At 38.5% G+C, this 16,347-nt stretch overlaps 1 protein-coding gene across 1 annotated transcript in view; it reads right to left on the reverse strand.

Annotated features, from left to right (window-relative positions):
• Positions 1-16,347, reverse strand: part of LOC135712600 (fibrillin-2-like) — a 177,997-nt gene that overhangs the window by 85,640 nt on the left and 76,010 nt on the right. The window lies entirely within an intron of this gene.

The following is a 16,347-nucleotide window of genomic DNA, read 5'->3' on the forward strand; positions in this document are numbered from 1 at the left end:
TGTACCGGGAAGTTGTGCCAGTGATGAACATATCGATAGCGTGTTTTATTCAATGATGATTCTGTGTATATATTTTACTTGGAACCGTTAGATCAATAAAAGTGCCTAGAGGATCAGAAATACAATCCACATCACCACTATAGGTATATCATTCTACCGTAAATCTGTCAGAACGGCATCGAAACAGTTTGCAAATGTCTTGAGAAAGATGACTCGTCAATTTTTCTTTTTCCCTTTTCTAAGGATGTTTTGACGTTTAGGTCGTTCTGACACTTTAAAAGACATATCCACATTTTGGAATATTTAGGAGCTTTTTGAGCTATTTTGACGTTTATAGATTTATTTTAACATGTCAATATAACTTGAAAGCTATTTTTGGGGTTGCTATGTCATTTTCTAAATTTTGAAGCCATTTTTAAAGCACTTCACTTGGCATGTCCAAGCACGTCTATTTTTAAGGTTACAAAAGCCAATCTGGTATTTGATTGTTTCCATCGGAGTGTTGGTGCTGAAGTTGGATGTAAGAATTACTATTACTTTTAACAAGTGCTGTTATGGTAAATTAAGAGCTAGTTACTAACTGAGGTTTCAAATGTGCGCCCGGCTACCTCAAATTCATGAGCCACCTTTATGGGACGACTATAATTGTAATTTGAGAATTTATACAGAATTTAGCTCCCGCTAACTAAAACTAAGGTATGAAGAAAGCAGTAGGCTCTGCCCGCGAACGGTTGGTTTTGTTTTCACTGGCGCTGATTTCCTCTGTTTCCCGCATATTTTTGAATTGTACCAAGTCAAAAAATATTAGTTTTCGCGAGTGGATATGCGTAAATTAAAATCTATCACGCTTTAATCAGCTTTTAGTGAATTTGTAATTAACGTAAATACTGGGACAATAATTTGTTTCGAGAAACTGTGTTGCTGTGGTGTCGGTTTTTCTTTTCGCTTGTTTTTGATCCTTTGCCTCCCTCCCAAGAAGAGATTTACCGGTTTTCTTTTCTAGGTGTTGGCGTTCTGCCTTCTGCTGGATGCACGCGAATGAGGAGTCAGGCAAAAATTCGGTGCAAATGAAAAACTTCGCATGTGATTCAAAATGTCGTCTTCGGTTGTAAAAACAACGCGGAAGATTTTTTCGATTACCACGAGTGAACAAACCGGTGCTTTTTCGGAGGAAGAATTTGGTGAAATCCATCTGATTATAAATCAATCATAAATACATATTTCCATATATTACTAAATACGCGCCAGATTTCGAAACATCACATTTCAAAATCTGGAAGTGTGTTTGCTGTACCATTATTCATATGATAACGGTAGTGTGGGGCTTATTGTATGTGAAAGTAACCTCGGAATGAGCGTGAATTACCAGGAATTCTGAAATGGGTTGCTGAATCTGCAGTAGAACTATCGCTTTCTAACGCCCGGACTAAACTTGCTTTAAATTATTACATCAAGGATTGTTGTAAGCAATTTTTTTCCATAATACCACTACCGGCCAGTGGGGGTTAGATTGAATACACACATACACACACGCACACGCATAAAAACCAATCTGGTATTTAAAGGGAATTGTACCGCCCGATTTGTTTTTCGGCGTTGTTTAATTTTTCTAACATATTGGAAAAATATATCAAAAATGCAAGCAAATATTTTTTCCCACAGGTCATAATTGGAACAAGTTTTCGAAAAATCAACAACCAAATGATATTTTTGCTTTATATTAACGCATTTCCACGCTTTTACTAATTTTCGTTCAAGTTCAATTTAAATTGGTTTGGAATCCGTTGTTTTTTGAAAATTTAGCACTTCGCTCAACAGGTACAATTTTTCCGAACTGTTAATTTTTTTAATGTTCGACGGTATCGTATTAAAAACGTTTCTTCGTTAATTTATGCTGCTTTCTAAAATTAAGCACGCCCATTATTCTTACCTCGAATATGTTTTCAAGTCACTCTGCATTCTTCTTAAAGAACCGGTCCTTACTGTGGGTTTTTGACCATCGCCGATTAAATTGACCAATCCAGTTTTTAACACCTTGCGCAACAGCCGCAGGTGCTTTCGCAGTGCCCTAGACACAAAGTCAAGTAAACGGTTTTTAGTAGAACATCAAATTGATAACAAGTTCTATGACCCGGTCATCACTTTTTGATAATGTCCTGCAAATACCTCAGCGGCGAAACCTGCCCAAACATGTTCAAGGAGTTACTGCGCATCGTTCTTGATCTATTTGGATGTATATAAGAAGCTCAAGTGACGTTCTAGGTCATCCAAAGCATTCTGTAGTTGAGAACATTTGACAACCAAGGCCTGCACAATGTCCTCAGCGTCGAAACTTGCTCAAACATGTTCAAAGAGGTTCTGTACATCGCTCATGTTCAGTTTGATGTATATATGAATTTTTTTTTTTAATTCTTTATTTAAGAGATTTTTAGCCTTAGGCTAGTTCATCTCTATATATATGAATAAATTGTCCTTGATCTCAGATCAAATAATGTACCAGGTCAGTCATAACCGGTACAAGGCCCTTACTGCCGTGAGATGACAAAGTGACGTAAACGCCACCATGGTCAATTTTCACTTTTCTTTATATTCATAATCTATACCCTAAGATACACCAGAAAACACTCTCTTAGTGATAAAAATGTGTTTTGGAAGCTTGGAGACAAAGTGACGTTACCATACATTTTCGGAGAAAGAGTAATATGTTTTCACTGTTTCTACGGATAAGTGACGTCCACCGTTTAAGAATGTTGAATGTTCAAAAGAAGTTTTAAACAGTGATGTTCATATTTTCCGCTTAATTTTGACATTTTTTAACAGAATGAAAAATTTTTTGGTAAATTTTTATAATTATGCACCCAGGTCCATGACTATAATGCACATCATTTTCGTTGTAATTGATGGTGTATGAGATGTTCTAAGTTCTCCAAGTTGCTTTGAAGTTCAGATTATTTGATCTACTGGCTCAACCATAAACTGCACGATGTCCTCAGCGACAAAACCTACAAAGACATGTTCATAAAGCTTCTGCGGATCGTTTTTGATTTATTTTGATTTATAATCAAGGTTCTCCAAATTGTCTTGAGCTCAGATCAAATGATTTACCTGATCAACCATAACTGATACAAGGTCCTTAGCAACTAAACATCTCCAAACAACATCAATTTAAGGTGTTTAATACTAGTTCTAGGTTCTTCAAATTGTTCTAGAGGTCAGATTATTTGATCTACTGGATCAACTAAAATCTGCACGGGGATCTCACCGACATAACATTCCGAAACACGTTTATACAGTTTCTGCTGTTCGTTTATAGTTGATTTTGAGGTGTATAAGATACTCACGGTTCTCTAAATAGTCCTTGAGTTCAGATCAAATTCTCATCCAGGTTCACTGATTCAAAGCCCTTTGTATTAAAACATCTCCAAACAGGGTTAAAAATATCATGCACATTATTTACGTTTGAATTCGATATGTTTAAGACGTTCTAGGTTCACCAAACTGTCCTCAAAATTTATTAATTAGGCTACCATCTCGCATTTTAGTTTGATTACATTCATAGAACATGGGGCCTCCATAAGCTCGGTCGGTAGAGCCTGCGACTATAAAGCAAACCATGCTGGAGGTGGCTGGGTTCAAATCCCGGTTGGTCTAGGATTTCAGATTGGAAAATTTCTCGACTTCCCTGGGCATAGTATATTATTGTACTTGGCACACAATATACACATGTAAAAATCGAACAGGTTTGGAAAGCTTTCAATTAACAACTGTGGAAGTGCATCTAGAGCACTAAGTTGAGAGCAGGCGTTAAGTTACAGTTGAGACGTAATAGCCAGAGAAGATCATAGATAGCATAGATAACTAGCGGAGGAATTTCGAATTCTTCTGTCCATCATCCAACAGTCCTTGACCCCCTGATCAACTTTGCCGAAGAAATCATCCGTCTAAATAGTCAGGATCTCGAGATACAGCAGCACAAATATATTCACTTTCAATAATCACTAGCGCCACCTAGTGGAGGAATTCCAAATTGTTCTGTCCATCATCCAACAATCCTTAACCCCTTGATCAATTTTGCCGAAGAAATCATCCGTCTAAATAGTTAGGATCTTGAGATACAGCAGCACAAACATATACACTTCGAATGCTCACTAGCACCGCCTAGCGGAATAATTTCGAATTTTTCTGTCCATCATCCAACAGTCTTTGACCTCCTGATCAACTTTGCCCAAGAAATCGTCCTTCTATATCATCGGTATCTTGAGATACAGCATTCAAATCATGCAAAATTGGAGATTTTAGGGCAAAACTGTGAAAAACCCCAACTTACCCTATCGTGCCCAAGATGAAACCTACTCCAATCGATTTCTGAGACTTTTTTCTATAAGAAAGACTATGTTTTAGTCTCTTGTTCCAGCGAGCACCGAAGTTATTGTTTCGATTTTGTCCCCAGTGTGCACTGGCTGGATTTCAAAGATCAAACTAACAAATGAGAGGTAATTAAAAATAATTTTTGAAAAAATATAATGATATTAAAAAATTTAATTTTATTGTATTTGTTTTTTTTTTATATGGTATTCATGGTTTGCAGACAGAGGGGGCAATATTTTTTTATATTTTTCCCTGAAAATTTAAGCTTTTTTTGCAGATCAGTCAATGATTTTCAATGCAAAATCCCAATTTTCTTGTATTGTAATATTTTTTTCTACATATAATTTTTAATTACTGCAGCTCGCGCATTGATACGAACAATAGCAAGAGACTGGAGCAAGTGTGTGTTTCTGCTAATATTCATGGTCGTCGATTTCTGATGTGCAGTATCTACATTCCACCAGACAAAAGCCGTAATGTCAATCTGATTGAAGAACACATCGCCACCGTTCGTGAACTCTGCGACAACGCTTCTTTGGATGACATTGTACTCGTTTGCGGCGATTACTGCCTGGTCTGAGGATGAAAATGGCATTCGTCTTGCATCTTCGACGCTTTTGACTCCGGCGAGTACAGCGTTATTCGACGGTATGGACTTCTTGAACCTGAATCAATTTAACGTGCAGTTGAATAATTTAGGTCGCACTCTCGATTTGGTTTTCGCGACCGTTTGTATTCCGCTGATGATCCATTGCGGCCTGTACATCTGCAAACCCCCCCCCCCCCCCCCCCAACTTAATATTCGCGTTAATGTTGCAGCTGAATGTCTTAGGCTACTTCCGGTGCAAATGAATTCGAAAGAGCACTCAATTACCGCAAAATCGACTTTGATGTGCTTTTCGCTTACCTGTCAGGCCTCGACTGGAATTGTGTCTACGAAAGTGTGAATGTCCATGACATGGCCTCAAATTTTTGTGCCATCATCCGCCAATGGTTGAACTTAAACGTTGCTACGAAGAGAAAACCTGTCTCTCCTCCTTGTTGTACGCCCCTTCTTCGGAAATCTAAGAAAGAACGCAATCGGTGGCAACGTTATTTCCGGGCGCATAAATCCGTATTTGCAAAAGCTAACTTCAAACGAGCGAGCGACGTCTACAGAAAATTGAATGCTTCACTCTACAAATCACACGTTTTGAGGGTGCAGTTCAGTACGCCGGGATCCGAAATCGTTTTGGAAAAGCTCATCAGTTCCGCCTAATGTGATCTATGATGGCAAAGAGTCCAATACTGAAAAAGAAGCATGCAATTTCTTCGCGATGCATTTCACATCCATCTTCGAACCAGTGTCATCGTCCGACGTCGAGGCCGAACTGGCTGCGTCCAATGTCGCGCTGGATGCAGTTGATTTAGACACGTTCGAAATGTCATCTCCAATGATCATTGGTGCTTCAAAAAAGTTTGAGAATTCATTTGCTCCTGGCTTGGATGGTATCCCTCCTACTGTTTTCCGTCGCTGCGCATGCGCAGTAGCTGCGCCGCTAGCCTTCATTTTCAACCGTTCGTTTGAGATAGGTGAATTTCCCATGAGATGGAAACTATCGTACATGGTGCACAAAAGTGGTACTGTGCACAAAAGTGGTGACCGACGATAGCTTAGCTTAGCTTAGCTTAGTCTGACTGCACGTATCGATAGTTGCACTCCGTGATTGATCTGAACCAGTGAAATTGTACAAAGAATCAACTGAATGGGGCTTGGTAGTAACCTGCCATTCTCAGTGTACATGTTCCAGTGACTCCTACCTTTAAAGATCAATAACGTCACCGGCCACGTCCTTGCAATCAGGTGGGAGAGGGAAGGAATGTTAGTGTGTGACTTTTGTTGTTTTGGGACCGTGTTTACCTCTGCATCCCACAAAAGTCACAGGAAGGAGGTTTTGTTAGTGGGTTAGGTTCGTTGGATCAGGATTCACCTTGATAAGTGATGCGATCTTTTGTTTTGTGTAGTTATTTATAAGTGTTTTCGATTTATGCTCTAAACAGCCGGCTGTCTAGAGATGTAGATCATTATTAGATGTGTGTATACCGATTTAAACCAACAATAAGGATACTGTTGGGGCCCCTCACAAAGTGTGATGATGGTTTATTTTATTTTATCAATGACCAAAATAATTAATTATAAGCGGTTTGAACCGATTTAAACCAACAGCAAGGATGCTGTTGGGGCCACTCACAAAGTGTGATGGTGGTTTACTTGATTGAATATAAAATAATTATTAGAACCGATTTGACCCGATTTAGACCAACGGCAAGGATACTGTTGGGGCCACTCACAAAGTGTGATGGTGGTTTATTTAGTTCGGAAGAAAATGAATATGTATACTTCTTTTTTTTTTATATAATAGAACGAATTTGTACTGATTCAAACCAAAAGCAAGGGTTCTATTGGGGCAACTCACAAAGTGCGATGGTGGTTTATACTATAAGGGCATAAAACAAAATCAAGAGCCATTTCGGTTTCCATAGCTTCCTAGACACTCGGCCGCAAAATAATCTTATCCGACGGAAACGTCTCGATCATCGCTGCACAATGGTTTATTATAGCATTTATAAAGTAAATTTGAATACCTTATTGTTTATTTATTATCCATTTTGACTTGACTTGGTACCGTTCAGTTTTATGATGACAAAGTTGCCTGGAGAAAAGTGACAGTTCAAAATGTTTCGGAAGGGAGTCAGCTAGTGTCGTCCAAGTTCAAGTGCGGAAAAAATGCCATTTAAAGTGGTACAAACAATTGAAAGATGCGAAACATGCCTAACCGTAATTCTTTCTGGTTGGAAAGAAGCTGGAATCCTACACTGGCCGGAAAAAAAACGCGGTAGCGAAACTTTCTCAAGACGAGTTCTCCATGCCAAACCCAATGTGGGAACGTATCAATTGAGTGAAAAAAAGAGAGTTCAAGACTCGCTTGGAGGCTGAAGCAGAATTGGAACAGATGTAGCCAGTTTCGGATACGGAGGCGAACGAAGGGAATAATCCACCACCGTCAAAGAAAGTTTGCCCCGAAGTCTACAAGTCCCCCAGTCGGAAGGGAAACACAATAAGAGACTTTAACGAAGTTTTCCTTATTCCTGAGCAGGAGGTTGACACCTGTGAAGCTGACTGTAAAATCCAGAATCAGATGAGATTATAATATATGCGACACAAATTCACTTTTTTATAGGGGAACATGTGATGTGAATAGAACCCACCATCAGTGCAAGGATTACATATGACTGCAGATACTTCACTGGTTGTAAAGTTCTGCCTGATGGTTTGTTGCAGCTGGGTGAATCAACTTCATTGAAGACCTTTGGAAGACAAACGACAAGATGTACGTCTATCAACACGTGACAAGGGACTGGCAAATCCACGAACACTTGTCCAGTCTACAAATCCATTGAAACCCTTAGGCTGCCCCCCCCCCCCCCCCCCAAACCCAACATATAATAATGTTTGATTGATGAAACGTATTCAAAAAAGGGATATTTAGAGAGAACAATCTTCAACTGGAACGTACTCACCAAATCAATACATCCGGGAGCGCATTCTCGATGCTTAATTTTCTCTAGTCATTTTTAAACAATTCCTCCTCCAGCGAATCCAAACACACAATAACTAAATATCACTTTTCTTCTTCATGTCACTCTGTGCACAAAAGCAATGCACACCGCAAAAACCTAATAATAGATCAGCGCGGTCGAGTCACACTGTCAACAAAGGGAGCGAGAGCACACCAGGCACCCCACAAAAGTGGTGACCGACGATATGTTAAAAACTACCGTGAGATAACCAGCCTTTCTGCCGCATTGAAGCTTCTCGAGATTATCGTCAGTGATCAAATTCTACGCGCTACAAAAAAAAACACATTTCGTCGGATCAACATGGATTTATTCCCGGTAGGTCTGTTGCTACTAGCTTGCTGGATCTAACTATTACCTGTTTTTCGGCTATGGAAGATAAAGCGCAGGTTGACGTAATCTATACGGACCTAAAGGCGGCTTTTGATAAAATTGATCATAAAGTGTTGCTCTGCAAGCTATCGTGATTGGGAGCATCAAATCGATTGGTGTCGTGGTTGTCATCGTACTTGACTGGCAGAACGCTGTACGTTAAACACGGATCTTATGTTTCATCGCCATTTGCTAGCACGTCCGGTGTCCGATATTGGGACCGTTATTGTTTGTGTTATTCTTCAATGACGCTGCATCTACCCTTGGCCACAAGTGCAAACTCGTATATGTTGATGATCTGAAAACCTATGTGGTGGTATGCTGCATCGAGGACTGTTTTCACTTGCAAATGTTGCTCAACATGTTCGTTCAGTGGTGCCGCTCGAACAAGCTTGTTATTAGCGTCACGAAATGTCATGTGATGACCTTCTATCGGTCCAAAGACCCGTTAATTTATGAATACCACATGGATGATACTGTTCTTAGCAGAGTGGATCAAGTGACGGATCTTGGTGCCGTATTGGACTCGAAGCTTTCCTTTCATTGCATCGATTATTTCCAAGGCTAATCGTCAATTGCCAAGGATTTCATGGATCGACACTGTCTAATACAATGCTTTGTTCACTCGTAAGGCCGATGCTAGAAAATTCTACTCTCCAAACGACGTATCATGGAACCTAAGAATCTTTTTTTTTATTTATTTATTCGTCAATCAATCAAATCGTAGACTACATATTAACATTAAGACTTATGTTCTATGACTTCGCAGGGTTCTGAAATATATTTTTAATTCTGTTGAGGGCATATTTAGGTCAATCATTTCACAATGATGATTATAAACAGTCATCATCTGATTTACCGGTCCAAATTTAGCGTAATTCGTCCGATGGCGATCTACTGCGAACAACTGTCGATTGCGTAATTGTCGGGAAGGTGCATACAAATTTAACCTTGACAATAGATCAGCTGAGTCAATGCGTTGCGAAATGATATTGTTTAATAAAGAAATCTTTGCGTAACCCCGACGTTCTTTCAATGTTTGAATGCTGATCAGCAAGCAACGTGCTTCATATGACGGGAGAGGAAAAGCCGTCCAACCTAACTTACGTAATGCATATAATAAAAATTGCTTTTGGATTGACTCTATTCGTTCTTCATGCTTTTTCATATAGGGTGACCAAACAAAGCTACAATATTCTAAAATTGACCTCACATAAGCAACGTAAAGTGATTTAATTGTATAAGGATCTTTAAAGTGGAGACCGAAACGTTTTATAAAATTAAGCATATTGCCTGCTCTATGTATTATTGTGTTATAATGGTCCACAAATGTCAATTTAGAATCTAGAATAACACCTAAATCTCTTACATTTTCACATTTTTGAACATTTACTTTACCTAATGTAATACAAAGATTTTGTTTGTTTAGTTTTCTACTGTACGTTATAAGATTACATTTTTTTTATATTAAGTTTCAATAAACTTTTACTACACCATCTGTAAAAAACATGTATTTCATTCTGAAACACATTCATATCGTTATCGCTTCCTATTTCTAAAAATAGCTTCATGTCATCAGCGTATATAAGTACCTTGATATTTTTTAAAATAAGAGAGACGTCATTAATGTACAAAATAAAAAGAAGGGGACCTAGGTGCAATCCCTGGGGAACCCCTGACGTGACATGAATTGGCTTAGATGTTTTCTCGTTGAATCTTACAATTTGCTGGCGATCAACTAAATACGATCTAATCCAGGTGATGAGCTCCATCTCAATTCCCATTTTTTCTAATTTAAAAATCAGCATTGGGATATCAATTCTGTTAAACGCTTTGCTGAAGTCTGTATATAGAGCTTCTACTTGGTTACCTCTGTCCATTGCATTTAATACAAAGTCCACAAATTCCAAAAGGTTTGTGGTGGTTGAACGGCCTTTAAAAAATCCGTTATTCTTTGTTTTATTTGGCCAAAAATGTTTTTATTTATAATTGATTCGAAGAGTTTTGGAATGCACGAGATGATAGCAATCCCATGATAATTTCGAATATCGGATTTTCTACCTGATTTATATATGGGTATTAAGTAAGATTTTTTCCATACCTTCGGGAATATACCGGATTCAAGCGACATATTAAACAGCCAGAATAAAAGGGTTGTGAGTTCAGTTGCTAAGTTTTTCATAAAAATAGGTGGGATTCCATCTGGTCCTGAACCTTTAGTGGCGTCCAAATCTCGTAAGCCATTCCAAATATCATGAAGCGAAATGTTATTAACGCCAACAGTAGTTGAAAAGTCAGGAAAATAAGAAAAATATTCCTAATCACTATCATTATCTGAAAATTTCGTGTATGTTTCTTGAAAAAAAGTGGCGAAAAGATTACATATATCACCTTCCTTTTCATCCAATGCCATTTTTGATGGAAATGATTTAATTTCATTCTCAGTTTTTATGTTATACTCAGAAAGTGCCAAAGAAATTGCATCATTGAGTTGATCACAAATCCTTTAATACTTTTCGAGATTATCACGATTTTTATGTTTTCTGTATAATTTGTGAGCTTTTTGTTTACGATTTTTCAAGTTAATGATATGATTAGTGAACCAAACCGGATATTTGGAGGAATAATTGCGTCGTCTCCTTTTTAATGGAATTTCCTCGTGAATTACGTCAAACAGAATTTTATAAAAAACCTCCACGGCACATTCAACATTTACCTGATCCTTCAAAATGGTTTTCCAATTTAGTCCATTGAATTTAGTTTTAATATTATCATAATTAGCATTTTTGTAGTCGAACACATTTTCATACTCACTGTCGTTGGGGTGTTGACTCTCATGAACAAATATGGAATACTCGATTGCTGTGTGAAATGCTTCATTCTTCCATAAAGGAGAAATAGATTTACTTACACAGAAATCTTCATGTATATTCGTTAACAAGAAATCTAGGAAACAATTCTGTTGATTTCTTACATGGTTTATTTGGTTTAATCCTAAAGACGCCATTTTTTCAAAAATAAATTGTAATGTTTCGTTTTCCCCAATGACTGGGAGAAGAAAACTCTCATTATCTGAATCAGGAATAAAATCAGCATTGCGTTGATTGAAATCTCCATAAATATGAATTTTGAATTCAGGGGGAAATTGAAATACGATTTCTTCAGCTATTTGGAAAAAGTTTTCATACGAGGACTTACAAGCGTAGTCTGGGGGAAAATAGACTGTGGCAAAAATATGAGTTTCACCAGCTATATTTGTCTTTACCCACACATGCTCAAATTCTTTTACTTTCGATGAAACAATAAGTTCTGAAATAAATTTTGAAGAAATAGCAATAAGAACTCCACCACCTGACATTCTTTGGGTTTCGAGTAAGTCACGATCATCTCTGAAAACATTATAATCAATCCCAAAAGTTTCCTCACTTTTAATGTTCTCGTTCCAACTAGTTTCAGTGCCCAAAATAACTGAAAAAGAGGAGCTCAGTATATTTTTATAAATTTCATTCATTTTTGTTGCGCTTTTCATACGATTAAAATTCTGACAATATACCACAATTTCCGTAGAATGTGTTTCAGATGAAATTTTTGTTTGTTCGTCAGAGCTTAGAATATTATTAAAAATATCGGATTCATTACCAGTCACATCCGGTTCGTCACAGTCTGCCTCAGAAAAGTGCGTCAGGTTCATCTCCTGCGAAACGTCGTGATCCTCGTCAATTTCATTCTCAGCCGCATCCGGTACGTCACAGACTACTTCTGAAGAGAGCATCAGATTAAGCAGAAACACATTTTCTTCCTCCAAAGGGTGCTTCAATTGTGTTGAAAACACGAGTGCCTGCATGAGCACGCCTCATACGATGAAGCTGAAGTTTACCGGTTGGTTGGATGTGCTGTTATAGAAGGTGGAAATTCAGCACTCGTCGGGTACGGGTTCAATATCTCTCCCCTTCGAAATTGAATTGTAGGCCGATAGTTAACCGGCGGTCGCGAAAACTGATCTTTCGCTGCCGCAAGAAGTACTCTGTCAGGCGGAAGCAAGTGGTTGCCATTTTGTCTGCTTACTATGTGATTACCCTGAGCGCTGATGTTGTTATTGTTGCAGTTATTGTTGTAGTTGTTATAGTTATTGGAGATGTCTCTATTGTAGTTGGTGTGATTGGTGTTGCAGTTGTAGTCGTCGTTGTTTCTGTTGTAGTTGTTGTGGTTGATTTTGTTGTTGCTGTTGTTGTTTCTGCTACGATTGTGTGAGTTGTTGTTTTTGTTGAACATTTTTTGGTAGGCCCTTTTCTGCTTCCTCCGCTTACTAGCCTTTGCAGCCAATTTTTGCTGGCTCAGATGTCGCGATTTTCGAGCATCGTACTCCGTCCAATCAGCTTTCCACACCTTCCTGTCGCCCAAAACCCTCCAACCGGAGTCGGCGGCATCATTGTTATTTCGGTTGTTTTTGTTGTTCAATTCGCCCATTAGGCTGGGCGGGGACGGCAAACGTGCGAATCGAGCGTGTGCAAAAAAGATTCATACGACTTGCGCTCAGAAACCTACCGTGGCGTGATCCTTTGAACCTTTCAGCATATCCCGATAGATGCCGTCTGCTTAACCTTGAAATGATTGATCGAAGACGAAAGCTGCAATAGGCTACGTTTGTACCTAAATTACTCAACGGTGACGTCGATTGCTCTCATCTTCTGTCACTGCTTGATTTCCGAGCTTCAGGTAGGATGTTACGTCAGCAATCCCTGATGCAACCATGCTTTCATCGTACTCTCTATGGCTACAACCTGCCTATTTGTGCAATGGTTCGTATGTTTGTATCCGTCGAGTCCTCAATTTGTAAGAGAGAGTCAGAAGACTGAACCTTATTTAAGACTAATAGTTTATTCATTAAGACAACTTTGTCAGATGACTTATTAAATAAATAAATAAATTAATTAATTAAATATTTTGATCTTTGAAATCGGCTCAGTGGTTTTAAAGTTATGAAGTTTTGGACCAAAATAACATGGAAATGGTCAAATTGTATGTATGTATGTATGTATGTAAGGTAGCCACCATTCCTTCAAAGATCTTGTCTTGTATGCAGTTCCACTTAATAGCAAGATCAATTTGAGCTACCGATCTGAATTCACAATATCGCTGTATGAAGGGCCAAAAACGGAGGTGCGGACCCGTAAGCAAAGACACTTACACGAAATCCACGGGAATTTAAGAATCTCCTTCCAACGATACGATCCAACAAATCGAATAACACAATTCGCAATACTTATTAAGCTTCCTACAGGATGGTTTGTAAAGAAGGGCGCGTCAATCTCACTGAAACTGTTGAAGTAGAATTAACACCACCACAATCGAATCGGTAGGGTAAAGAAAATTATAGTGTTTATTCCCTCCTAGACTCCGGTTGTCATACCACTCCATCGTCCAGTCCCAGGTCAAATGATACCCTGATGCTCCCGCCCAACCCAGTATTTATTTATATATTGAAAATATATGTAATGGAGAAATGAAATATATCAAAACATTAACATGAAAATAAAAAATTAAATATATCAAAACATATGAAATAATGAATATAAATTTATATAGATAAAAAAGTTGATATTTTGCAATGAAAATAATAATTATTTTACATAACATAACAGGCTGTGTATAGCCCCAATGATGATTTAAGTAACTTATATAATAGGTAAATCAAAAAATAAAAACTAAGAATAAAATACATAAATAAAACACACAATCATTCACGGTTAACTGTGCCAGAAAAGAACGATGAGAAGTATCTTTGTAGCAGTTGTCGAGGCATATGGAAATCGAAGATGCCCGAGACTCGATTGAACACTCGTTGCAGCCCACCTATTGCACCGTTCATGCCATAGTTTGTGCGCTGAAGTGGCAATCTCAGCATAACGTTGTTACGTAGCGCACGGGGTTGGACGTTAATGTTGACTTGCCCCACGATTGCACTGCAATCAATTCTACCTTGTAAAGTGTCCGCAACGAACAGGGCCCTAGAGGTGTCTCGCAAGAGGTTGCCGCTGACCCCAAGTCTATGCAACTTGGCAATCGCGATGGCATGGTTTAGCTTATCGAAAGCAGCTGACAAGTCGGTGTATATGACGTCTGTTTGAGTCCTCTCTGCCATGCTTTCCGTAAGATACGATGTCAAACACAGCAGATTTGTGGAAGTAGAACGACCGGAAGTGAAGCCGTGTTGATCACCACTTAGATACTGCTTACAATGAGAGAGTAGAGGCTCCATGATGACTAACTCGAATAACTTCGAAACTGCACTCAACGACGTAATTCCACGATAATTGTCCACATCCCGTTTGCTGCCCTTTTTGTGCGCAGCGGTTTCAACATTATCAGGATCGAGGATGCTCTCCCAATCTATACTAGATAGCACGTTGACGATACTACGGTGATCGGCTTTCCGGAAATCGTATGACACGGTCGTGGAAATGTCGTCAAAGACCCGATCGTGATTGTCAGCAACAGTGACAAACAAGGGAGGGTGATGATGTACTTGCTTTACTAGTGGAGAAGGTGCCGTGGAGATGAAAGGAGCGGTGTCCTGAACGCTAACGAAGCAGAGGTTGTTTTCGTTGACTACGTGGTTTATTTGAGATAGTGTTGCTGTACTATAGCAGTCGAGAAGGCTAACTGATCCTGTATGAAATACAGAGTGTACAGGGTCTGGGTAGAGAAAGCCGCTGTAAGATGGTTTCCAGGAAACACCGGGTAGATTGAAGTCACCCAGAACGATTATCTCATCAGTTGGTGTCGCACTCTCCATTATGGTGAAAACGGGCCGGCAATGGGTATCGATTATATTAAGCAAATATATATTTTTATCTCTTATTGCTAAAACATGGAAATGGTCAAATTAATTATAAAATTAAAAAAAAAACACGGTCCTAAGATTTTGCTATAAGGAACAAAACTACCAGTTTTAACGAAATTATGAGAACCACTATATCGTTTTGCTATGGAATGGCTGATATGCCTGTTCAAGTGTCGTCTAAAGACATTTCAAGTGTTTGGCCCAACTAGAGATATGAATATTTGAAATGGTCGTATTGTCATAAGACAAACGTCAATAACTCTTGATCGCAAAAGATATCTACAAGTCTTTTAAGTGCATTACGTCTTTATAAGTTTTAAAAGTTATCTTTAATTGACATTAAAATGAGGGCTTAACTGTAATGAATAACTAAGTACAAGAAACTTTTTTTTTTCTAAAGTATCAATTCCAGGCTCTAAATGCATTTTACCTGCTAAATTATCATTCTGGACAGCTATGCATTGGCCTTAATCTGAATTGCCAAGACTGACTACACATATCAATGAAACTGGCTACAATCGATTATAAATAAGTTGAAGGCTTAAGACTCATAAAGATCAACACACATTTACCACATTTTCAATGTTTTTGAATTAACTGAAAATCCAGTCAACTGAAAATCCAGTTAAAGATTTTTCAATGAACAACAAACTAAGGTGGAAAATCGTATTCTACAATGTACATCAGTCCAATGATATTCATAAAATATGAAATCATAAATCATTACTTACTATTATGTGTAGCGAACCTAACTAAAGCCGTAGCAAAACAACCCGACACGAATGCCAATTTTCCAAACCAGAATCATAAGTGTGATAATCCTCTTCACCAGAGATACCATCTTCTTTTTCTAGGCTTTTTATGCTTCTGTAGCGAGCGTTATGCCGGCTCTAAACTTATTATTCTAGATGCACTATATTATCAATTGAGAGCTTGTTAATCACAATGTTCTCTGAAGTCGAGACAATTTCCAACCCGAAGAATTTCCTCGACAGGACCGAGAATCGAACCCGCCACCTCCGGTTTAGTAATACCGTGCCATTACCGACTACCTGAGGCCCCATGAGATACCATGCCGGCATTAATTTTCAGAATGCAGATCTGTTCAACATTGCACAAAACACTTCCGCTTTCCACTAGAGCAG

Source organism: Ochlerotatus camptorhynchus, unplaced genomic scaffold (genome assembly GCF_037179485.1).
Source record: "Ochlerotatus camptorhynchus isolate MF236.1 unplaced genomic scaffold, CSIRO-AGI_Acam_v1.1 ptg000494l, whole genome shotgun sequence".
NCBI lineage: Eukaryota > Metazoa > Arthropoda > Insecta > Diptera > Culicidae > Ochlerotatus > Ochlerotatus camptorhynchus.